The following is a 25168-nucleotide window of genomic DNA, read 5'->3' on the forward strand; positions in this document are numbered from 1 at the left end:
TGAGGAGCGGTCTAATATTCAAAAGGGATTTCTTTTCTATGCCTTTCTCAGACGTTTTCAAAGATATAATTAATTATGAAATTAAGATATAAGTTTGATTCTGACGCAGTTGGTTTTTGATGAATTTATAAAAAGTAGTATTGTAGACAATATGAGGCAAAACTTTTAATGAGCAAAAAAATTGATGACATTGAAAGCCGTTATTTTCATTCCAACGACAGTTCATTGCAATATTTTTTTTCATGAGTGCAGAAAGCCATGCCTCAAAAAATGTTGATTTATTCTTTTTGATTATAATTGTAGGTGGAATACCTACATCGGAAAGACGCGAAGCGCACTATAAAAATCACAAAATGAATGAAAAACTGCTTCAACCTTATACACTTTGACCTATAAGGGTGCCCTAACCTTGTCAACCTACTTATTCGGATTCTAACAGTGAAAAAAACTCAACTTTGATAGTTTTGAACAGAAAAAGTGACATTGACCACTGCAGATTTTTGTTTCAAGAACTCATGGTAGGCCCCTTTGTTTCAGGGCGCAAAGTTTCCTGATCGGCTAACATCTTTGTTCTAATGTATAACTAGTTTTTTGTATTAACTTTGTGTTAACGTAGGAGAAAACTTGACAAAAAATCTTTCATAAATTTACGGTAAAAATAATGTACACTTTGTTCTTTTGAGGTTTAGTGGAACTTTTGCATAAAACCCCGAGCATATTTCGTCACATGTTTTTTCTTTAGGTCAGTTGACCGCGGTGAAGAAATTGGTAAGTTGAGAGTGACAAAGAAGATCGGTTTTGTCACGTTTTATCACGTGGGTTTTGTCACGTTTTGTCACATTTTTGACAGTTTTATGAATTCAGCTCTTCCATTAGCCTCTTCCATTAGCCTAAAACATTTTTGTTCGAATTTTAGTAGTTACGCCAGACTCAATTCAGAGTTATAGGATATAGGATTTTTCTGCAACGAATCACCAGTTAGGTTTTCTTTCATTTCATTCTAGTTGATTCACGTTCTTAACTATTGTGGAAACAATATACTGTTACACTCGAGAGTAGTAATAGCGTAAATAACATTGACGGTCAAATTTGTCAACAGTGACAAAATGTTGTGACCGCTGTACATGCTCGCTCAGGCATCGGGTCAAATGTGACGGATATTTTCAAATTGGAAACCTTTTTGAACTTATAGAGTTTATTGTTCATGTTGTGCAGACATGCTTACAGCTCTAATCGTAAAAAGCAGTCTTGAATAACACTAGAGTTGTCTAGTAAGCACACTCGGTAAAATGTACTATACCTTTGCTTGGTCATCTAATGCACTCTCCGGAAAACTTTCAATGTTTAATTTTAATTTTGAGGCAATGGATAGTGACAAAAAGTAACTGATGCAAACCTTTCGAATGATGGAAAACAGGAATCGATTACTCTCTTGATGTTCTGAAAAGTAGTGAAACGTTCCAGAACATTTGCTGACTTTTTTGCACTCCATTTGTGACATAAAACTGTTGACCAAAATTTAATTAGAAAGCACTGGTTTTCGTACCATTTCTATTAAAACTATCATTTCACGAAAGAAGACAATTTCAATCCAAATAAGAATGCAGTATTGGTAGAGTGCTCAGAACCGCCGTTTTCAACACAATCTAATTGCAAAATTATTTGGGAGCTGCTTGCAGTCATGTCGATTTTCACGTCGTTATTTAAGCTAAATTATTAAATATTGATGGTGATATTATAGTACTATTTTAGCAAACAAGTTAACTAGCAATTGGCAATAATCATAAATTGGGGTTCTATTCCTTTTCAGTAGTCAAAATCTTTTGAAAACAAAATCAGGATTGAATTACATCTTGGTTTTTTTTTGAAACCGTTGTTTATTACATTTTCAAATTAGCAGTTCAAATTAAAATAAAATAGTCTTTATTGTAGACTGCTGTAGTGGTATACTGAACATTGGCATTTTTAATAAAAATCTAGGACACAAGAATCTTTCTGTCTGTAATTCTCCTCCTGTCTCTGTGATTACTTTCATTCGCCCGTCGCAAAGAAAAGCTATACTGTAGACCAACCATGAAGTTTTTAATAAAAATTTTAAGACTGGCATGTTTAGGTTGATTCAAATTGACTGCTTCTTATTTTTGTCTGGAGGAGAACTTCACGTGTTGAAGACGATACATACGGGTAGATAACCAACAAATTGCAGCTAATAGTCATAATACTTTATCTGACATTGAATTGAGCATACTGAAATAGTGTTTGTGGGTCTGCTTGTGTGAGTGGAGAGGGGGGGGGGGTCAAGAGGGGAAGAGGATGGCGAGAAACAAGAAACAACTTTGTACTTCACATGAAACTAAATAACTCAAGCAGAAGCAGCTGGTTCTACTTTGGGGGAGGAAGAGTCATTGGGTGAAACTGCGGGTGTTGCTTTCACACTCAATTTCACAGTTCTCATATCTGTCCTGACTGAGGTGCGGGGCTCGGCGGACGTCGTGGAACCTCCTCTGCTCGACTTTCTAAAGAGGAGTCGCAAGCAAACTGCAATTGCAACCCAGAATAACAGTGTCACAAGCACCCAGAAAACTTCCGGAACAAACATGATATAATTGGGTTACCGAATGACAGGAATAAACGTAAACCAAAGTGGCTAATGTAAGTAAGAGAAAACAACAGGAAGATTGATTTTGTTCAATGGCACAGAAAGCTTCGGAATAGGGCGAATTGTTCAATGTAAGTGAAGAGTTAAAGATGGTGTTAACTTGTTTAAACTAATCACATTGTGATAGGTAAATAATTCACGAATGAAATGATGCATCTTTGAATAAGGCCACTAAGCTTAAAGTGAAAATTCAACAACGTACATCAAAAGTGCTGTCAGTCGTAAAGGTAATACCAGTAGAGAGCGTTAAGAAACCCAGGTTTTTAGGCGCATGATTTATTAACAGAGTCTTTTTCACTGCATAAATATCTTAAAAGTTATGACAGCTAAACTCGTGATGCACAGCAAGGGCCCTATATGAAATACAGTAGAATTGCCAGCAACATTTTTTTCCAAAAATGCACACGATGATGAATCAGTTGCCACAGGAAAAACAGAAAACCAAAACAATTAGAAAACTCGTTATTTTTTGTTTGCATATTAACATGTAACCCACCTGGTCAACAATTATTCTGGAAAATAATCTTTATCAGGAAAAGGAAATGGCTGGTAGCTGTCACAAAAAAATAAATGTGTTACAGCCGCGCCAATTTTCCCTGTCCAGATGAAACTATACTACAGAAAATTTTAACTAAATAAGAAATTAGTTTTGCTGTTAATTTGTAATGTCTCCTATATCATCATAAACACATACAAATACCCCTCCCCAAACACACACACACACACACACACACACATACACACACACTAACACACACACACAAACACACACGCACACACACACACACACACACACACACACACACACACACACGGACACACACACACTCTCTCTCTCTCTCACTCACTGACACAAACACACACACACACACATAAAAACACACACATACACACACGCGCGCACATACACATACAAAAATACACAAACACACACATACAAACACACACACACACATGCACACACATACATACATCCATTACGAGGCAGACGAATACCCCAAAATTTCCGCCTTAGTAAAATTGGCTCGAAAATTAGATACATACAATGAACGAAATTAAGAGACATCCTTTGTATCACAAAGGAACATTCGGTGCGAAAAGTAGGTTACAAATCTTGTAGCACGTTTCCGCTCAATTTAGGTATCTATTATTTGCGCGCATTTTGAGTATGCAATATGCACTTTAATAAAGATTTAATTGAAACTTTCAAAGCTTTAAACTGCTTTAATTACATGCAACCACAAAAACTGATTTTGTTCCAAAAATTCCCTCGCACTTCAATGGCTTTGTATATCAATGTGGGAGTGGCCGATTTTAATAAGTAGTAATGAATATTACTAATAAGTAGTAATAAGTAGTAATAAAGTACTATAAGTAGTAATAAAGTAGTAATAAAATACTGCTATTAGTAATAAGTAAGGCTTAATTAAATAAGTAGTAATTAAGTTAGGCTTAGTTGCGGATTATATGCGAAATTGAGCTTTATTGCGTGCGAAAAATCGATACATAAATGGAGCAGATGCGTGATACAAGCCGTCCAAAAAACAGTTTATAAAGTTTGTACTTGTATTTCGCGGTTAGGATTAGGACATTTTTGCGAATACGGATTTTTATTTCTCTTCCATTTTGCCGGTTTCTGATAAAGTAGCTATTTTCTGCAATATTGTTCCACTTTCAATGTTTTAACATAATAAAAACGAACATGAGATACACGCATCGGGCATATCTGCCCGTGACGATTTGGGTATACCTCTGCGTCGTAATGTACACATACATACACACACATACACGCACGAACACACACATGCACACAAACACGCACACACACACACACACACAGACACACACACACACACACGCACACACGTACATGAGAAAATACTGAACATGAGCAAAACATTTGTCTTTAAATATCTCGGGCAGACTTCAAAAGCTTTAATTTATGCTTTTTAGTTCTAATTGGTAAGTCTTTTCAAGTATAATTTTCAGATAATTATAAATTAATAATTGTCTTTTTAAAATTGGGTTTTGGGTTTCGTTTGTTTTTATTGTTCAATATTTTCCCGTAACTATTTATCTACTACCAATTTTGCATCTAATTGACTAACTTGAACGGCTTTATTTGTTTTCCTGTAAACTTTTTTTACCAGTAAATTTTATAATGTTTTTGAATGTATTCCCTGTTTAGCGGCGTCTAATTGATGGAAAAAACGTAGCACATTTTTAACAATTCACCAAAACTAGTGATAAACGTTTGAAATATTTATTCTGGCGTTTTAGTCTTTTCCAACGATCTGAACAATTATTTCAATTTGAATTTTGGGATTGCTCTTTTCCGTGATTGAAGCTGCAATTGCAAAAAAACGATTAAAAAGTTCCTTTTATGCATATTCCTTTTTCAGCAAACTTTTTGTTGCTTCTAGCAATACTCATATATGATTATTAAAAAACTTCTCAACATTGTTGGTTCACTTGCCGCGAAATTTTTAAATTTCTGAATTACATTTCTAAGCTTTTATCCCAATCACATCATCTTCTTAAGAAAATGATGATCCTTTATTTTTGTCAGGAATGATAAATACTAATTCATTTCAAAATAATGCTCTAAATTTATATCAAAAATTAATGAAATTAATTATGTCCATAAAATTGTCATTTGTCTTACATTATGGTTTAAGGAATGTTTTAACAATATTGTATAACAATGACATCGTTGCTTTAGTAACAACAGTTGAGCCCGTAGTGTTTGTTACTTTTAAACATTTTTTTAAAAGTCGGCCTGGCGATTTCAGAACAAAAATTTCATATATCGCCAGCGACTTAAAATATTTTACTGTATGTGGGGGGAACAAAGACTGCTTCTAGTTCATTAGTGAGAATTATATATGTGAGCTCAAATCAACAAATGAAACAAAACGTATCTCGATTTACGTAATATTACCTATTTATCACACCATATCTTGCTCAGATGTTCTTCCGCCATGCTACATTACATAATCTTTATTTTTCATTCAAGTTGAAAGACGAAGATTTATTTCCGAGTCCATAGGCCAGAGTCCATTTTCTGCCCTATAAGAGGTATAATAAAGAGTAAGTCATCCAGTCGACTTTTTTTTCTAAGCATGCCTCATTTATCTTTAAAATAACAAAAAGATAGCAAAAGGGGTTGTGAAAATCAATATGTGAACGCATATTAACAAACAGGGCAGCTTTATTGTTCCGGTCCCCAAAGAAATGGGGGTTAATAACTTTATACCAGCCGTACTATATTTTATTAGCTAATTTTGGCCAACCAATATCTTTGTGGAGAGATACAAAAGTGTCATCCACTAAAAAACACTTGAAATATTGAATCAATTGTTTAAAAAATCTATCTTGACTATGTTGATGTGATCATTCCCGCAAGAAAACGGGTTCAATGACTTTTTGTTACAGAAATGAAACAAACAAAATTGATATGCGCAAACTGACAGACCGAATTAAACTATAAAATGACACATCTTTCAGTTTTGTTTCCCAAAAATGATAGTCCAGGAAAAGCTTTATGCTCAACTACAACCGTATTTGTTTTCACAAGCATCTACGGCTAAGAAAATGAGGCAGGTCCCCATCATATAAAGCATTTTTGTTGCCACCTATACGAAACTACAAAAACATTTATAGAGAATAAAACGATCTCAGAAATTTGATCAGAAAATTAAAATAATCAATCAAAACGTTTTCTCAAGTGGACATGTAGCCTTTATAGTAACTGATTTCGATTGTCATAAAAAAACAAATGGCCGAACTACACGAAATGGTATTAGTGACTACCTAACATTTTTTCCAGTAAACTGCGTCAAAAAATTGAATTAATTTTGTAATACCTTAAAACAGAAATTAACAAAAACAGCATCGAAAACACGGAGGTCTAATTTTATTTCTAAGTTGAAACAGTGCTCCATGAACAATTGCTTAACTTATTTCAGCAGAAATTGCGACTAAATTGTTAACGGTTGCTCTCTTATTTTTGGCTGGGGAAGGCTTTACACACCTAATTGGTTTCAGTTTTTTCAAATCTGTCTGGATAGTACAGATTTGCACTTAGTTTTTGTGAACTGCTTTGCCCGCTACACGGTCGGCTATCGTTTTGTCACTAGGCACTACCCTAATTCCAAGAATTAATCATTCAGTCACGTCTTTGTTTTGCTGAGAATATCAGTATAATACTAATTAGTTGCCACCAGATTTTTTGAATTCCCTTTAAAAACCCAAACAATTAAGTATACAAACAATTTTGAAGTCCGAAAAATTTTCTCCCCTAAAGTGGCCGTTGTATTCCAAAATGCCAACTCTGCCACTCGAAGAAAACATACGATTTAATTTAATTAAGAAGTTTGTAAACTGATGTTTAAAACATTGGTTCTATAATTCAAATCAGGTCGTGAATTCTTTATAAACAATAAAAATAAGAATCTAGTGTCCGATATGATAAAAACCAGTAATAGAAACTGCTTTGAACAAGGTACAAAGTTTCTCATCTTGAATTGCTTTGCTCCTCAAAAAGATAGATTGAGAACATCGAAGTTTGTTATCTTTTCTAGTCAAGGTTAAGTTCCACAGTAACACAGTAACAGGTAAGTTATAGCTCAAAATTGCGCTGCGTATGTCCGTTTCATGTAACTATATTATTAATTTTCAGGCTCTTACTTTAAATAGTTTTTATACTGGTAGTCAAATGGTTAAAATGTCGTTTTTGTATTATCGACTGGTTATAGAGTGTTATGTTGCCAGCATGTAAGCATTATTAAGAAAAAGTCATTCTAGTTGTTTTTTCATGTCAGAGGACATAAATTAACTGGAGACCAGTTTTAACAAAAATTTTAAGGTAACAACAAAAATTTACTTAAAAAAATTGTAATTAATCACGCATTATAAAACTGATTTGAATATGTGGTCGTATATGGCAATGCTGATTTATTATTAGTGGAGTTGTTTGCGTTTGAGTTTGAGTTTCAATTGACGCTTGATATCCATCTGATAAAAAAAGTTGATGACGATTTGTAATGCAATTAATTGGGCTCTTATTGAATGTGGCTTTAAATATTACTTATCATACTATTCTATCTCTATGATCTATTTTGGCCGTGAGTTTGTTTGTTCAGTTAAGTAGCTTGACTCCAACACTGCCTGCTTTGTTTTCCATTGCAAAGACATAATGTCCAACTGATACTACAAGAATGAGTTCTATTGCTGTGCTCTTCTAGACTTCATTATCCATTACAATTCTTGCTGATTGAACCATATCGGACCCTTAAAGGGTCTTTATAATTCAACACAAAAATGGCATCAAGTATCGCTGACTTATTTTCCTTTTCAATTTTGCATTTTATTTTTTTTTCATTTTTTTCTTTTTTCCATATAAATTTTTTTGAGGGAAAATGAGATTCACTCAGTTTCAGAGCAGCGCCTTATTGAATCAGTTTGCTTGAGTTGATCAATAATTGTTACTCTGGTGGCCAATTCTACTCGATTGTTCACACTCTTTACCTCCATTGCATCAGAAGTCGCATTCGTTCAACAAAGTATCTGGGTAACCACAGCGCTACTTCCGTTAATAATGACCAACAAATGCAAAAAAGCAACTTCTTTTTATGTTCTTTGACTACCTGATCTTTTGAATTCTCACCGTTGACTGCCAATTGGAGCTCCAAGTAAGGTACTAAAAGGTGTTTTATTTAATTTTTTCCGCCTTTTCCTATTACAAATGCTAATTAGACTGAGTATTGTTAATCTTGATGTTTTTGTTATTAGGAGTCTCAACCATCGTTGAAGGGATATTTCCCAAATATTTAATTGAGAGTACTGGCTGTTTTAACCTACATTTCTCAAATTTACACGCCAATAGCCAAGTGCAAGGTCTGATAATTGAGATTAGCTTATTAAAGAGAAACGTTTACTCAAGAGTATCCTATCCACAATGTTTCCGCGAGACATTGTGGATAAGATACTTTTCTTTAGACTTTCGATTTTTTCAGTGTTATTTTCGTTTTCTACCCTGCTTATGGTTCTGCAAACTCTCAGTACCAGTTCGCCTCCATTTCTCACAATCTTGGTCTTTGTTAAAAAAACAAGTTGTGTGTTCGTGCTCTGTGTTCGCAAAATATGCGGTAGGTGCATTTGGCGTTTAGTTTCATTGTCTTTCACAAAAGAGGACAAAATGAGGAGTCATCAACATGAACACTGGTAGCGATATCAGACCTTGTAATCGAAAGATCGTCTCGTCTAGAACGTTTTCTGTGCTGAATCGACCAAATCTTTTCTATAAATATTCCAGTCTTCTCATCGTTTTTACCGGTGAGATCCGTAGAAGAGGTACAGTACATAACACCAGCATCATTGCAAGCGTGTACAAGCCCTGCTTCGCAGCTGTTTTATCCTTCTATTAAAAAACGTTGATGACGATTTGTAATGCAAATAACTGGGCTCTTATTGAATTTGGCATTAAAAATTACTTATCATAATTCTTCCTCTATGATGTATTTTGACCGTGAGTTTGTTTGTTCAGTTAAGTAGCTTCACCCATGAGGTCCAATTGATTCTACAAGAATGAGTTTCATTGCCATGTTCTTGTAGACTTCACTATCAATTAGATTTCTTGGTGATTGAATCCTATCAGATCTTTAATTAATCTTTATAATTCAACCCAAAAAAGGCCTCAGCTAACGCTGACTTAGATTGCTTTTTTTTCATTTAAATTTTTTTGAGGCAAAATAAGACTCAATCAGTTTTCTTTAATTGATCAGTAATGGTTACTCTGTTGCCCGTTTCTGATGGGTTGTTCACACTCTTTACCTCCGTTCCATCAGTAATTGCATTCGTTTAACAAAGTATCTGAGTATCCACTGTGTTACTTCAGTTAATAATGGCGAATAACCGTCTGATCTTTCAACATCCCTGCATTGACTGTCACTTGGAGCTCCAAGTAAGGTACTGCAAAAAGTTTTATTTAATTCCTTCTGCTTTTACCTATTATAAATGCTAACTAGGCAAATATTGTTGCTGCTGTTGTTGTTATTGGAAATTTCAGCCATCGTAGAGGAGATATTTCCCGAATACTTAAATTAGATTACTGGCTGTGTTATCCCCCATTTATCGAAATCGCACGCTAATAGCCGAGTGTAAGGTTTGATAAATGAGACTAGCTTATTAATGAGAAACGTTTACTCAAGAGTATCCTATCCACAATGTATCCGCGACACATTGTGGATAAGATACTTTTCTTTAGACTTTCAATTTTTTCAGTGTTATTTTCGTTTTCTACCCTGCTTATGGTTCTGCAAACACTCAGTACCAATTCGCTTCTGTTTCTTACACTCTTGGTCTTCATAAATCTAAACATGTTGTTTGATCATGCTCTGTGTTCGCAAAATAAGCGATAGGGGCATTTGGTGTTCAGTTTTATTTTCTTTCACAAAAGTGGACAAAATGAGGAGGCACTTTATCTGCATGAACATTGGTAGCGTTATAAGAACTAGTAACCGAGGGGTCGTCTCATCTTCAATGTTTTCTGTGCTGAATTGAACTACTCTTTTCTTCAAGGATTCTAGTCTTCTCATGGTTTTTCCGGTGAGATGCGCATCATCGAAGGCTTGTACAAGCCTTGCTTAGCAACAGTTTTCACCGATTCTTCATTTCTTATTGAGGGAGCAGCAAAAAGCTTGATTTTCTTAGCCCTTTCTACATGTGCGCGCTGCCGTCTAGATTCAATTTGACCTATATCCAAAGGTCGTTTGCTATAGAAAAAGTAGAAGACTCCCCACTGGCTTCAGACCGGGTCTTGTTCCTCGACTGTTAAGATCCGCTTTTTTTGAAAAGGCAAACAAACCATGTTTTCCTTTCCAGTGCAATGAGATATTCCGGCATTTTCTGGATAGATCTCTTTACAGCCAAAAACTTCAGAGAAAAAATAGGAATTCTATTTAGAGGGCGTCTGGCCGATCCCTGATAAGCATACAAAAAGTAATGAGACAAAAAGAACCAAGCTCAATGTAATGTTAAATTTGACCTTGTTTGATCAACCACTGCCAATACGTACAGACTGCGTTGTGTCATTCAGATAAACATAAATTACTTTCTGAAGGCAGCCTCCAATTCTCCACTCATTTTTATGGCGCTACATTGTTCTTCACTGAACTGAGATATCTTTTATTTATGCTGGTTTCGGCAGCAATTAAAAGTAGTTAATTTTAGATCAGAAAGTGTGTTCGTTCACCCTGCTTCACTTCGTTCTCTCAAATTTGCCCATTTTTAGTCATAGAGAATTTCAGAAGTTTTTTCATGTGAACACTGCACGCAGCAGACAATGGGAGCAGACAATCCAATTAAACACCGCAGGATTTTACTGAGAGTTGTTGGAGTTTAAACTTCTTTATTTTATCCCTGCACACTTGAGTACTATAGTCAGCAACAATCAAATGAATGAAAGACTCTCAAGGAAACTCAATGTTGGGTTCAATATCGACCTTATTTCTATTGCTGATATTGTTCAAGCTTTCTGCAGCTTTGGCAACAGCATCGTCTAAGCTGATTCATCATTTTGAGCAAATATGATCCTAACTGTTTGCATGCTTCACTGGCTTCTATTGATTTTCCCCTACCTTCATAAAATGTGCTCTTAAGTCATTAGAGAGAAGAACCCTATGGGCCTCAGAGTGTTTGAAGCTAGGAGTTCTGCAATCTTTGCCTCCAACGTTTTTAGACCACTTGATAATAAAGAGAATTATGCAATTGCACTAAAAGCGATACAAATGAAATTGATTTTTATTGCTTTTAGTGAGTTTCATAAATCTCTTAATTTTCAAATCGAACTTTCTCAAAAAGGTATTTTGCAAAAGTTGGAGAGCTCCTAGGTTCAAAACACTTCTCAGTTTTGTGGCCCTCTGGATTTATCGCTCTACCAATTAAAGCTGACTCTAGGGTGAGAACTGTAATTTTATTGGTAAGTTAGGCTCTGGTTCTTTTCACAGCCATTACCCAACTCTATGCTCTTCTGTTGTATCTGTTTGCACTGCAGTTTAATTTTGTTGACTGATGCCGTTGATTTTGGAGGCCCAGATTTCATTTTCCCACCATGTTAGGATACTCAAAGCTTTCTTCACATCTCCTCCGAAGGCAGGATGGCAAATATTTTGTCCTTCTTGCAGGTCATGTGTCAAGTGACCATCCATTTTAACTCCATTAGAACGGCGAACATTTTATCTGGTGTTTTTGTCTTTTATACTAATGGGCATTCTAGCTACTAATGAAGTGTACACGAAACGTATGATGCCAACTCAAGTGGTTGAATCTTTGGCTCAAGCATATGGATTCATAAGTTCTGTTTCCCAACAACCTTGAGATATGTTCAAATGCTCCATTTTGTTGCAAACCTGATTGCAGTTATTTCATTTTGAGAAAAACTTCTCTGTCTTCAGACCCCTGTGTTCTCTGTTTGTCACCTAATTGAGCATAAAATCGGCGCGTTGAGCTCAAAACTTCTGCAGAAATTTTTGAAGAAAACAGTTCATCAACTTTTAGAAAACACATGTGTCCAACCAGTTACCATTGTTCTGTTGTGGGGCGTGAACTATATGCAGCCAGCTGTTAACTTTAACTTCAGTAAATTGCTTTATTGTGCCACATCCGTAAAATGAATGTTACCTCCTCCCTGCTGCGTACCGGTCACTCACTCTCTTATTCCTAAGTAGGATACATTCCTGCGTATAGTTTGTGCCACCAAGTAGCCGATAGCGGTTGAATTTTAACTCGTTCTTTCAGATCAGGGCTTGCATGGAAGTTTGATGCTTTCTGGAACATTTTGTTTCAATTGTTTTGTCTCTGTTTTTTTCTTTTTCTTTGCAAAGCTTCTCCATTGTACGTCGATAGTGACGTTAGGTCTTCCATTTGTCTCGAGAATATTCCAGTTATCGCCACAAATTCGCGCAAAAAATCCCATTACTGATTTTATTGACTTTTTTGCGATAATAAGGAAAATTTTGGATGCCTCAATTTTTTCACACATTGTTTTGTTTTTTATCCAATTTAACTAATCACCCGACAACTCTGGTTGTTTGAGAGGCATTTACTGACTTCAGTTATGAACGGAAACTGCCCACTGGTGTTGTCTGTTCAGCTCGGAGATTATACGAAGCGACCTCTTGATCTACCTGGCTTTGTACAATTTTCATTTGTACTAGCCTAATCTAAGGCATCAATCCTAATTGGAATACTGTTGATTTGTGATTTTTCCACTGCCCTGATTGAGTGAGAGCGAGCACCGACACTCCCCAATTTTATTCTTGTCACCTTCTTCAATTCTTGCACTTCTGCCAGCTGATGATGGTTGTTAACGTTTGAAAAATTGAGTAGTTTGCGAGGTAGTAATCGTCACTTTCGTTTTTTTCGTTGCTTGTTTGGTGTTTCATTTATCTACATTCAGTGCTAGTTGCGTGCCTTTGATCATATATGCAATGCAATAAAAGTCTAAATTAGGCTTTAAATGCTTGTAGACCATGTTTCGACCTGTGGTGTGAGTTTCTTTTGAAGCATGCAACTGCTAGGGAGTCCCGCCTTTAAGATAGGATTACCCTATTGATAAAAGAGCTTTAATTAGACTGGTTGGAATTTTTTTAGACAAAATTTTTTTAGTGTTCAGTTTTTCCCTCGAAATGTGATATTTCATGGCTTATGTTCCAAATCGCTTTTGACTGAATCTGTTTTCTTCTGAAAGTTCCAGTTACCCGGCGGTTGAAGTCCGTTTTTTCTTCATGATGAACCAATAAACTTGTTCATTGAATGGTGCTCCTCAATTTGATAAGCAGGCGTTCGATCTTGACTCAACGGAATTTAGTTAGTTGATGATTTGGGCACTATGGTTATGATTACACAGCAGTTTGCTGTCGGCCTCGACGAATCAATTGTAACGGCTGCACTCTCATTTATGAGAGAGAAAACACAAACAAGGGTCAGCTTGTTTCTGTGGTTTCAAATTTTTACAGTTTCATGTTTTTACATTTGCTACTTTTTATTCGCTACTTTTTATAATAACGCTTTGTTACTTGATATAACGAGTCTTGCGGTCATGCTGAGTAGCCAGTTTGCATTACTCAGAAAATCAATACAATTACAAGTCGAATCTATCTTGTCTTGCTGAGTTCCTGTTAATAAACCAAAACTTTAATTGTGTACAGGAATTTCCACTCGTCCAAACATTAACCAGTTTGTGTTAATATATGTATGCAAAAGGACGATTTTGTATCTTGAACCAACATAAGATTTTTTAAACCCCGATTTTTATTACTGAAAATCTGAAACGGCACTTTCGAAAATCATTCTAGCTGATAGATGATTTCAAAAGAAGCAGCATAAAATTAGGCTCAACTCTGAAAAAGCAAGTAACAAAAATCTATTTGTATTTCAAAGCTAATCTTACTCGGCAATTTTATATTCCTTAGAAAAACATTCAGAAAATTGAACTTTATTTTTTTAAGTTAATTTTAAATTGAACTGCTCCATCACTAAGTTGATTTACAAAAGGAAGACACAGTAACAAGTCAATAGCCGCTTAATGAGGAACTTGTATTTAACACGCACTGGGTGCTAATTTAATTACCCCAAATCTGAAATCTGAGTTTTCACGGTCCATGTTGGTATATATTGTTTATAGTGGTCAGGTTATTTAAATGTCAAATTTCAATTTTCCATTGGTTGTAGACAACATTGTGGCTGGCATGCGTAAAATTTTACAAGAAGTCACATTCAGTGTAATTTTCATTTCACGAGGTTTTTTTAACCAGATAGAAGCTTTGTTGAATATTTCATGCCGATAGCAAATTTCATTGCAAAGCAATTGTAAATAATCTGATGCAATTTTAAAATTGAATTCATGTGTGCAGATGTGCCAATACTCGTTTAGTTATTATGGAGTAGTTTGTGTTCAACATTTAGTTTTACATGATGCATGATATCAACATACTGAAATCGTGGTCAAATCTGTTGTACTCAATTACTGTGTGACTAGTCAATTGAGTAGCAATTGTATCTTTACCAAACTGTCTGAGGCAATTGCGGTGCGATTGCCAATTTACCTTCCACTAGTTGAATTCCATCTAGTTGTTTTATTTATTTTTTGCATTGGAAAGAAGAAGCTTTGTTATATAGTTTTTGATAAAATGATCCTTGTTTCTTCATTTCTCTTTTTTAAAATCTTTTATTCAGTGGAGAGAAGACGCTTTGTGATATAAATGGCAGCAAAGAACAATTTGCGATCAAATGCGCACATTTTTGGATGCTGTTGTGTCAATGTTTATTTGAAAACGTAGTACGACAAATTTGTATGTTAAGCAACTAATTGACAGTTTTGTATGACAACTACTTCTCAATGGTCACTTGGAAAGAGGAGTTTTTTTAATTAACAGAAAACAAAAATCGCGGATGAGGTTCAGCACTAACGATACCTTTTGGCCAAATTTGGCTTTCAGTAAGTACTTTTGCGATTAGATTTGGTTGCGTTAATCATAGACATAAGTTGCGGAAAAAGCATAAGTTTTGTTTCTCATTTACACGGGTAAACTTGACCATTGTTCACATTTTGAGCTTGTTAAACTTTTTTTCCTAGTAGCAATTATCTCAGAACCAATTAAATGACCAAGCTCTTCCTAAGGACCACTTCATTGGTAGTTACAAAACTGGTACGTGTTTTCTTAATCGACGATAATTATCGCTATGTACACTTATATTTTACTCAATAATTAGAAGTGATCGACTTTCATTTGAAGTGACTCTAATGTAGTTTTTGGGTTATTCGATACCTCAACTGTGGACAACAGTTTTGCGTGGACAACAGTGATAAGGGGGTATAGACAGCAGTGACAAAATCTTGTCACTGTTTTCTATGCTTGTCCATAAACAAGCATCCTGGAAAATTGTTACGGATTTTTCGCTTAGAATCCGTTTTTAAAACGTGGTTTTTGAAAAGAGCGATAAACTCAAATGAATTTGTTCTATCAAATCCACTTTTAACACTTTGTTTTTAACGTCGCAGAACTTTGGAAAAATTGTCACAGACCTGATTTTGAACTTTTTGAGATTGTTCAAATTTGGCAGAACATAAACTTGAACATAAAGTCAACGGATAAGTAAAATAAAATATGCGAAAACAAAATTCAAGTTAACTAATTTAAATAAATGGAAAGCCATGCAGCCGCTGCTTAATTGTAATCAAAATAACAAGGTTTTTGTTCAATTTGACATTCTACGTTAAGGAGCAAAAGAAAATTGCGCAAAACTGTAGAAATCTTTGCCTAAAGAAATGCGGCTCATCTTCAGTCACAAAACCAATGCAGGTAAATTTCTGTTTAAATTTAAATTTTAACTGCTTTTCACCACTTAATTTGTTCATAAGTCAAATTTATAATGTATCTCATTAGCTAGAAGTCAAACAGCCCGTTGAAAAGTAAAATTTTGAGAAGAGCTCAAGTTTGCGCTTGAAGGATTATTAGCAAGATACCCTTCAAAGCTCAAGAACTCATGTAGAGATAGAAAGTATAGTATTTTGTCTGCTATTATATATTTCAAAAGCTAACTGCTAACTATCAAAATAAAAATGAAGAATAAAAATAAAGTGAGAATTTTATTTTCAATGCAAATTCATGCCACTATTGTGCTGAATACACCTTAGCGATGAACATTTTGTTTTTTAAAACAAAACTGCGTATACACCAACAATGACATCAATGCGTTTGAAAAGCCATTTAACAGCTCGAAGAAAGCTTCTGAGCTAATTGTGCGTAAAATTAACAAAGACGGGGTTGGCATAGGGGGAAAATGAACAAAAAACCTCCAAATTATGCTTTCAGATGCGCGTTTTTTGTGACATTAAAAGCGTTAATTATGGCGCAAAAGAACTCTTTTAAGATGCAGCTCTTTAAAATCTAAGCGCCTTTATAGTAAAACAAGGAGGCTCGGTAATCAAAAACATACATATCGTTCAATAAACAACCAATGGAAAACAATAATGCCACGCTAGAGGGCCGATGAAAGTTTTTGATAAGAGAACAACTAAAAAAGACCACTAAAAGTTAAAAAACATACATTATTTACGACAACAACTCGATGTCTACAATAACAAATCATAACAAAATCAAACTCACATCCGATAAAACTTAAACAAAACAGTTTAACCTATACTTCATTAGAAAAGATATAGAACCTGTCCTCAATGCGATTGGTCAAAATTAGAAAAAAAGCAAAGAGGTGCAAAGTTACAAAATACGTTTCCATTTTTGAAAACAATTATCTTCACAGTTATTAATGTCATTAGATATCACCCGAAAACACTGAAATCTTCATTTATATCTCCATAGGAAGCAATTGAGACATTCCATAATCCAATCTTCAATTGATTATAATTTTAATGCCACTGGGACTTACGATTATTGTTATAAACCAAAAAGAAAACAAAAATCCTCTAAAATGTACATATATAAAAAAATCTCAAACATTTTAAGAAGTCTCGTAGTAAAAGTATTAACAAAGACGAGAAACAAATATTTGAAGCCAAAACCGTTATAGGGGTTAATTTAAAGCCCACTGTAAACGGTTTGTAACCTGTTTTTACAGGGGCTGAGCTACAAATCGAACGAAAAACTATTTTAAAAAAGACGAAGCACAAAAACACAAATATGTTTTGAAAACAAAAATGTTCAGAAGTCATTATGGACTTAAGTTTTCAAAAAAAGCGATGGACGAAAATACAACACATCACGAAGCCTTATCAAAGGACAACGTAGACACGACAAGAAACAGAAGCCCAGAAACTTAATAGTATAGAAATCTCGAAAATTTTTTGAAAATAAATGGTCGAAGCGATCAGCCACAACGTATAAAATGCAATAAAAGTGGCTCAATCTCAAATAGTAATGTTAACTTTTAAATAGTGAGACTGAGTTACATGCTGACCAAATTGAAAGCAAAAACAGAAAGTTGAAAAAAAAATTTTTAAAAAAATTTAAACTGAAATTCACTAACACAAACTGCTATAACCTGAAATCTTTATAAAGGTGGAGTTATACGTCCTTGGGAAGCAATCAAGACCTATCGTTATCAGGTATATATTGTACAACAACAAAAAGAAATAAAAACATAGAAAAAAAAACAAAAATGTCCACAAATTTTTTTTCGATAGCCCGAAAAGCATAAACTATTCAACAAAATCAACTAACATATACAAATAATAACGCTGTACATCTTTTCTACTATGTTTTTATTCAATTAGAGTTGCCAACAATGTGACAATTTGAGAAGGAAACAAAAAAGACTAAAAAAACGCAATTATGCTCAAAAATGGAAAAGAAAAAACCTTTGAAAACGCGTACTATCAAAACAATGAATATATTAGTTGAATATAAAAACGTTTCCAACAAAAATTTTTTGCTGACAGTAAATTGGTTTTTGCCTGTCTTTACTTAGGCTGGGCCCGAAGTTTAGAGAACTAAAAAATATATTGGCAAAGTTAAAAAATTAACCGATATTTTGTTAAAACAAATACATTCAAAGTCATAACAGACACTAGATAACAACTGAAACATTTCTCTAGGTTCATTTATTTCTCCTGAAAACTCTTTGGATCCTTGGCTGGGGACAATAAGTCCGTGTGCTGCAAAAAATATAACAAATGAAAGCAAAATTCAAGAAGTACTTAAAAAATCTTTTACAAAAAAAATTTCTCAGAGCCATGAAAACCATGAGCTTAACTCTGAAACCGTAATATAATCTCGCTGGGCCTTGTTTTTTTTGCAAATAGTATCTCTCATTAACTGAGCCTTAATTTGAATTTCTTTTCAGTAAAAAACACTTTACAAAAGCATTTTTATAGCAGAAACGTTTTGAAAAAAAAAAAGGTCGCGCTCCATTTCAGTCTGAAAACTTTTTTATCGTAAGGTTCCAGGGTGAGATCAAGATTAGCCTAGATATTGCTGCGCGTCTAAAAAACAGTCAATTGTTCAAATGATTGCGAAATTGATCAGTTTTTAAACAAAATTTTCCAGTTTGTCGAAAATAAATAGTGCTTTTTTGTAATAATCGAGTTTAAATTTGCAATAAAACTTGCAAAATTATAATCCAGAAGAGTCTTAAAGCCATTGGAATTGCAACTAGCTCTTTTTTTGAGCTTAAGAACAATCCGACCGCAGTTTTAAGGTGTCTACGTCCGGCAAATATAAAGAAAGTGTGCTAAAAAAGTCAAATGTGGTCACATTCTTCTCGAAAAAAGTCTGATTTTTGTAAAACTTATCATAAATTCTAGCCAAAAAAAACTCGGATTGAACAACACAGCAACCCTCCTCTATCTTTAGAGATGAAATCGATATCAGTGCAGTTAACAATTTTAACAAATTTTTTTGCAAAATTGACGAAAACTGGGTCAAAAATACAGAAAATGTGAATAAAAACAGCAATTATTCACAAAATTTTAAACTTCGATAACTCCCTATAAAAAACGAAAAATAAAAAATCTTTTTAATTCCGTATTCTACGCTGGACTGGCTTTCTAATGATACCACTCACAACTCTCTGCAATGAGTATATCGATCGGCCAAAATTGTCTGAACAAAAAAACCCATTTGAGTATACTAAAGTGGGGTCGGAGAAATAATTGGAGTAGGTGAATCAGAACTGAGTCACATTTTACGCTCGTTTTTGAAGGTTTCATGTTATCGCAAAACTTCAAAAAACTGTCAATGGCTGAAAATGTAGCAAAAAAAATTCAATACTTTCAAAAACACACCCAAATAAAACATCATTGATAAGCGATAGAAATTTGAGTAAAAAAGTTATAGACTGAACTATAGCAGATTTTGACCCGCAGACATTTGAAGACACACTGGAACCTTTAAATTTGTATTTCTAAGAAATTAAAAAAGGTTAAAGCTCTTTTATAGCAATAAAGATTTTTTTTCGTATCACAGTCATACCTCTACACAAAAAGCAGAAAATCTGGTTTTGATTCTAATAGAAAATTATTCGGAACCAACAATTTCATTATTTATTGTACATAGTGAAATCAGTTATAAATTTATCTGTATCGGGACCAAAATTTCAGCCTTTTACAAACAAAACAGTATATTTGAATTCTTTTGGTTTTAACTTGAGTTGGTTTATTGCAATAAAATTGATTTTCCGCATTTTGTAGATCAAAATATTGTTCTTATAAGGTATCGAGCAAATAATTATTCATCAGATAAGTTTGATTTCATGACATGAAACTCATTTAAAATCAAATGAAAAAAAATTGATTGGCTTTCGAGAAATTAACAAAAGAACAATAAAAAATTAAAGTTATCAGAACGGCTGAGGAAAAAATAATTCAACTCAATTATATCAGTTAAAAATTTATCAAATTGAGACTAATCTGAAACTTCAACAAGGAGGCTCGGTAATGTGCGTACGCACATAATGTTCCGACCCTGCTCATCCATATTCTTAACTTAATGGGCTACCAAATGATGAAGAGATAGAAAACTTTCAAAACATACACATCGTTGAATAAACAACCAATGAAATACGATAATGCCGAGCTAGAGGGCCGATGAAAGTTGTTGATGATAAGGACTACTAGTAAGGACGATGATAAAAATCAAACAACAAACATTATTTACGACCAAAACTCGATGTCTATAATAAAAAAATCATAACAAAATCAAACTCGCATCAGATGAAAACAAAAACAAAAAATTTAACCTATACTTCATTAGAAAAGATATGAAACCTGTCCCCAATGCGACCAGTTAACAGGTCGCAAAAAAACAAATAGGTGTGGAGTTGAAAAATTCTCTTCCATTTTTGAAAACAATTAATTTCACAGTTATTAATGTCATTAGATATCAATTGAAATCACTAAAATATTGATTTATACCTACATAGGAAGAAATTGAAACTTGTCATTAGCCAAAGTTCTACTGCTCAAAATTTCAAAGCTAATGAGATCAACGATTTTTGTTATAATTCAAAAAAAACCAAAAAACCAAAAATCTTTAGAAATGTACCAATATAAAATCATTTCATAAATTCATTTTATAAAATCTCGTAGTAACAGTAGTAACAAAACCAAGAAACCAATGTTTGGAGATAAAACCGTTATAAAGATTGAGGTATAGCTCACTTGAAACGGGTTGTGACCTGTAGTTACAGAGACTGATCTATAAATCGACCGAAAAACTAATTAATCAAGAAGAAGTTCAAAAACTCAAACTTATTTTTGAAAACAAATTTTTTCAGACTTATGATTACAACAAAAGCGACGGATGAACTTCAACACCTCTGGGAGCCAATTGGGCCTTCTAAAAATGAGACTGAGTCACGAGCCCACAAAAAAATAAATGAAGAAGCCAAAACGTCAAACAATTTGACGACATGACACTTTTCAAGGCAATATAATTATAAGATAATACCAGCAGGAACTGGCAATGATCATTTTGTCTTCATCTGAACCTCAACAAGGGTTTCTTATAAGAGGACTACTTAGACATGACAACAAAAAGAAACCCAAAAATTGAACAGTGTTTGAAATCTCGAAAATTTCTTATGAAACTAAATGGTCGAAGCAGTCAGCCACAACGTATAACCAGGCGCCAAACAAGTGTTTGAATCAACAAAAGTAATAGAGTCTTCTAATGAGTGAGATTGATTTACATGACGAAGAAAATAAAAGCAAAATGGGGACAGATGAAAAAAATATATTTTTTAAAGTTTGATTCGAAAGTCATTAGAACAAACAGCTATAATTTAATATCTTTAATTAGGTTATGTTATACATCATGGGGAAGCAATTAAGATCTATCGTTGTTGGGTATGGCGCACAAAAACGAAAAGAAAGACAATTAGTCAATATAAAAAAACCATAAAATTTCGCGAGATAACTGTGTCTCAGCCCAAAAAGCATAACTATTCAACAAAAACAACTAACATATCCTGATACGTATTTTTCTAACGTTGTGCATTTTAAATATAATGCCTTCCTTTAATTGCATTTTTCAATAATTTGATAATTCGACAAGGAAACAAAATGAACTCACAAAATATGCAGTTATGATCAAAACTAAAAGGAAAACTGAAAACGGGTAGTACCAAAATTAAGAAACCATAAGTTGAATATAAAACCGTTACCGACATTAATTAACAACTCACAGAAAGTCGATTTCTGCCTGTTTTTACTCAGACTACGCCCGAAGTGGAGAGAAATAAGATAAAATAGTGGCAAATTTGAAAAAAATCATCGATAATTTCTCAAAAGAATTATATTCAAAATCTTAACAGACATTAGATAACAACTGAGAAAAATCTCTAGGTTCTTTTATACCTTCTAAAAGCTAGCTGGATCTTTGACTGAGGACACTAAGTCATTGGGCTATGAAAAGTAAAGGAAATGAAAGCAAAACGCAAGAAATTCATAAAATTTTTACGAATACAATTGAACAGAGCCATAATAACCATGAGCTTAACTCTAAAACCATAATGAAACCTCGTTGCGTATTGTTTGTTTTAAATAGTGTCCGTCTTTAATTGAGCCTTGATTTGATATTCTTGTCCTTAATCTACAAAAAAAACATTTATATAGCGGAAATAATTTGAAAAAATGGTTGCGCCCATTAAAATCTAAAAAATTTTTATCATAAGGATCCATATGGAGATCAAGATCGGCCCAGATGTTGCTGCACGTCTAATAAAACACTCAATTGTTGAAATGTTTGCAAAATAGATCAATTCAATATAAATTTTTCAGTTTGTCAACAATTAATAATGCATTTTGTATAATTAACGAGTATGAATTTGCAAAAAATTGGCAAAATTATAATTCCAGATGACCCTTAAAGCCAGCGGGAGTACAACTAGTCAATTTATCAGCTTTAATAGAATCTGGTTGGAATTTTAAGGTGTCTTCTTCCCGCAATTTTAAAGCAAGTGGGCTAAAAAAAGCAAATTTGGTCCCATTTTTGACGAAAAAAGTCTGAATTTTGAAAAATTTAGCGTAAATTCTAGCCAAAAAACTGGAATCGAACGATTCAACAACCCTCCTCTATCATAAGAGATAAAATCTATAACACTACAGTTAATAATTTTAACATTTTTTAAGCAAAATTGACGAAAATTTTATCAAAATTGGCGAAATTTTGGTCAAAATGTGAATAAAACGGCTGAAATACGTCTAATATTCACAAAAATTTAAACTTCGATAACTCCCTATAGAAAGCGAAAATTGAAAAAATCTTTTTATTCCATATTCTACGCTGGATGGGTTCTCTAATGATACCACTCACAACTCTCTACGATGATTATATTGACTGAACAAAAAAAACCCATTTGAGTATATAGTTCCTACCTCCCTCAAGAGGGGTCGGAACAATGAAGAATTTGTTTTAAATTGAGATAGAGGAATGACAGTTGTTATACAACGACACTCTATTAAAAATCAGTAGTCTATAAACCTATTTTTCTCAAAGTCATAATCACACTGACACCAAAAGAAGCTGAGAACTATTTGCAATTCAGCGCAGAAGTTTGTCTTTTGTACGATCAGTAAAAATGGCATAATGTTTTGAACTTTTGAATTTCATGCATAGCAGTAAGAACAAATATATAAAAAATACCACATAAAAAAGACAGAATGTTCAAAAAAACTTGCTCTTCGTTTGACTGATTTTTGACAGCACACTAACTATCGCTTTTTAAGGGATTATAAATATGTAAATTTTCAATGATCATGAGCAGAATGAATACGAATTTTTTAACAAAAACTAAAAGCGATCGGCAAAAATTCACTATTCATTCATTGTAGACCGTTTTCGCCAGACATCGGATTCGAATTAAAAATCCGCGCTTCCTTACTTTAGGAAACAATTCATCAAGCCACAAGTCATTTGCAATGTTGTCTAAACTTGAATTTGAGCTGTTTGGTTTTTGGGGAACTTGGGCATTTTGTGGAAAGTACAGATTTTCCAGTCTAATTTTTCAGTTGTAAAAGCAAAAGCAACTCCCACAATGTAGAGAGCCCAGTTTGCAACAACTTTTCGTCGTTACCTTGTCTGTTTTTCAGAACTGGACTGTCATAATTGGCTTAGCTGAAAAGTAAGGCGACATAATGTTTCTTCAGAAGGGTACAGAGAGACATGATCTCAAAATGTAGAGCGATGATCTTTTGCAATATTTTAGGGTAGAGACATAATCGCCATGAGGGGTTTCGAAAACTTACCATCAACAACTGGAAAGAATGGTTCTACGGAAAATAATTTGTATCACAACAAATTTGTTGAATGATTTGGGCAGAAAAAAAAACGTTGCTCTTAGAGAAAATGGATAATAACAAACTGTTGCTATCATTATCGAGAAGTTATCAAACTTCGAGGCGAGATCAATTCGTCGAACGACTTAGAGAATGCAATAAAAACCGCTTGATAATGTTTAGTATCAACTCTCTTTGAGACTAAAATAGTTGCATAACTTATGCCGCTATGCATCTCATTAAACTCTTCTACCACTCTTTTCTTCCCACTGTTCATATAGCAACAATGGCAACAAAAGAGTGCTGGAAAAAACAAATGTAATCCTAGAGCAAAGTTTCGTCTCTGTTTCAGATTTATTTCGTCGCTAAATTATGCAACTATGTTGTTACCGCGAAGACATGATTAAATGTATTTGGCAAAAATTATTATTCCGGCGTAACTTTCCATTAGTAAAATTGTTCTGGATGTCCTTTGAAGATATTTGTAATGCAATGAATAATCAACAGTATACTTTTCTGCACTACAGTGAAAAGAAGAGGAAAATTTGTTTAAAAAGGCAGAATTAAGGTAAAGGTTAGGTGGTAATTTTGTTTTCTTTAATTATCGGAAGTCAAAGTAAATTGAATGGCATAATGCCCCAAGGCTGTGAAGAGCAATACCGTACCAAATTGAATAAGAGAGTTCAAATAGTGATAGCGGCCGTCTCCTTCAGAGGAAATAAACAGCGACGATATGGAGTAGTGTGCTCCACGTTAATACGTATGGAGCCTTCCTGACATTAGGTTAAATTTAGCCAATCGAATGTGAGAACGGTGAAACATAAACTTGAAAATACTCTCGAAAAGAGGGGGTGGGGTTAGTAACTAGACACCACACTCCTAAAGCAGATAGGAAAAGGCTATTTATATCAATAAGCGTTTTTGTTGTTAGGAAGTTAATGGCCTGGCCGGTGTGTGTAAAAGCGGTAGTTTGTGCATGGTCAATTTAACAACAGCTTATCTATCTTTCAAGTGGGTTGATGATCTGATCAAAACGTATGGCTGGATAGGGTAAAAACAAATAGGTGTAAGAGGTAATGTCTACACCGCACACGTTGTTCACATACACACAAAAAGGGGGGAAAATTGGTATTTGCATGCGGATGTAGAAAGCGAGCGGAAATGCGGCCATAAATTAACATTGTGAGGTAAGGATAGTTAGTTCAATATTTGAA

The 25168-nt window shown here is 34.0% G+C and overlaps 1 long non-coding RNA gene across 1 annotated transcript; it reads right to left on the minus strand.

Moving 5' to 3' along the window:
• Nucleotides 1–1506: 1506 nt before the first annotated feature.
• Nucleotides 1507–25168, minus strand: LOC142356322 (uncharacterized). The gene is made up of 2 exons (XR_012761397.1): nt 24345–25168; nt 1507–2956 (listed from the first exon to the last, which is right to left on the minus strand). It is a non-coding gene; the product is annotated as an uncharacterized LOC142356322 (long non-coding RNA).

The sequence above is a fragment of the Convolutriloba macropyga genome, unplaced genomic scaffold (genome assembly GCF_964194025.1).
Source record: "Convolutriloba macropyga unplaced genomic scaffold, txConMacr16.3 SCAFFOLD_529, whole genome shotgun sequence".
Taxonomy (NCBI): domain Eukaryota; kingdom Metazoa; phylum Xenacoelomorpha; order Acoela; family Convolutidae; genus Convolutriloba; species Convolutriloba macropyga.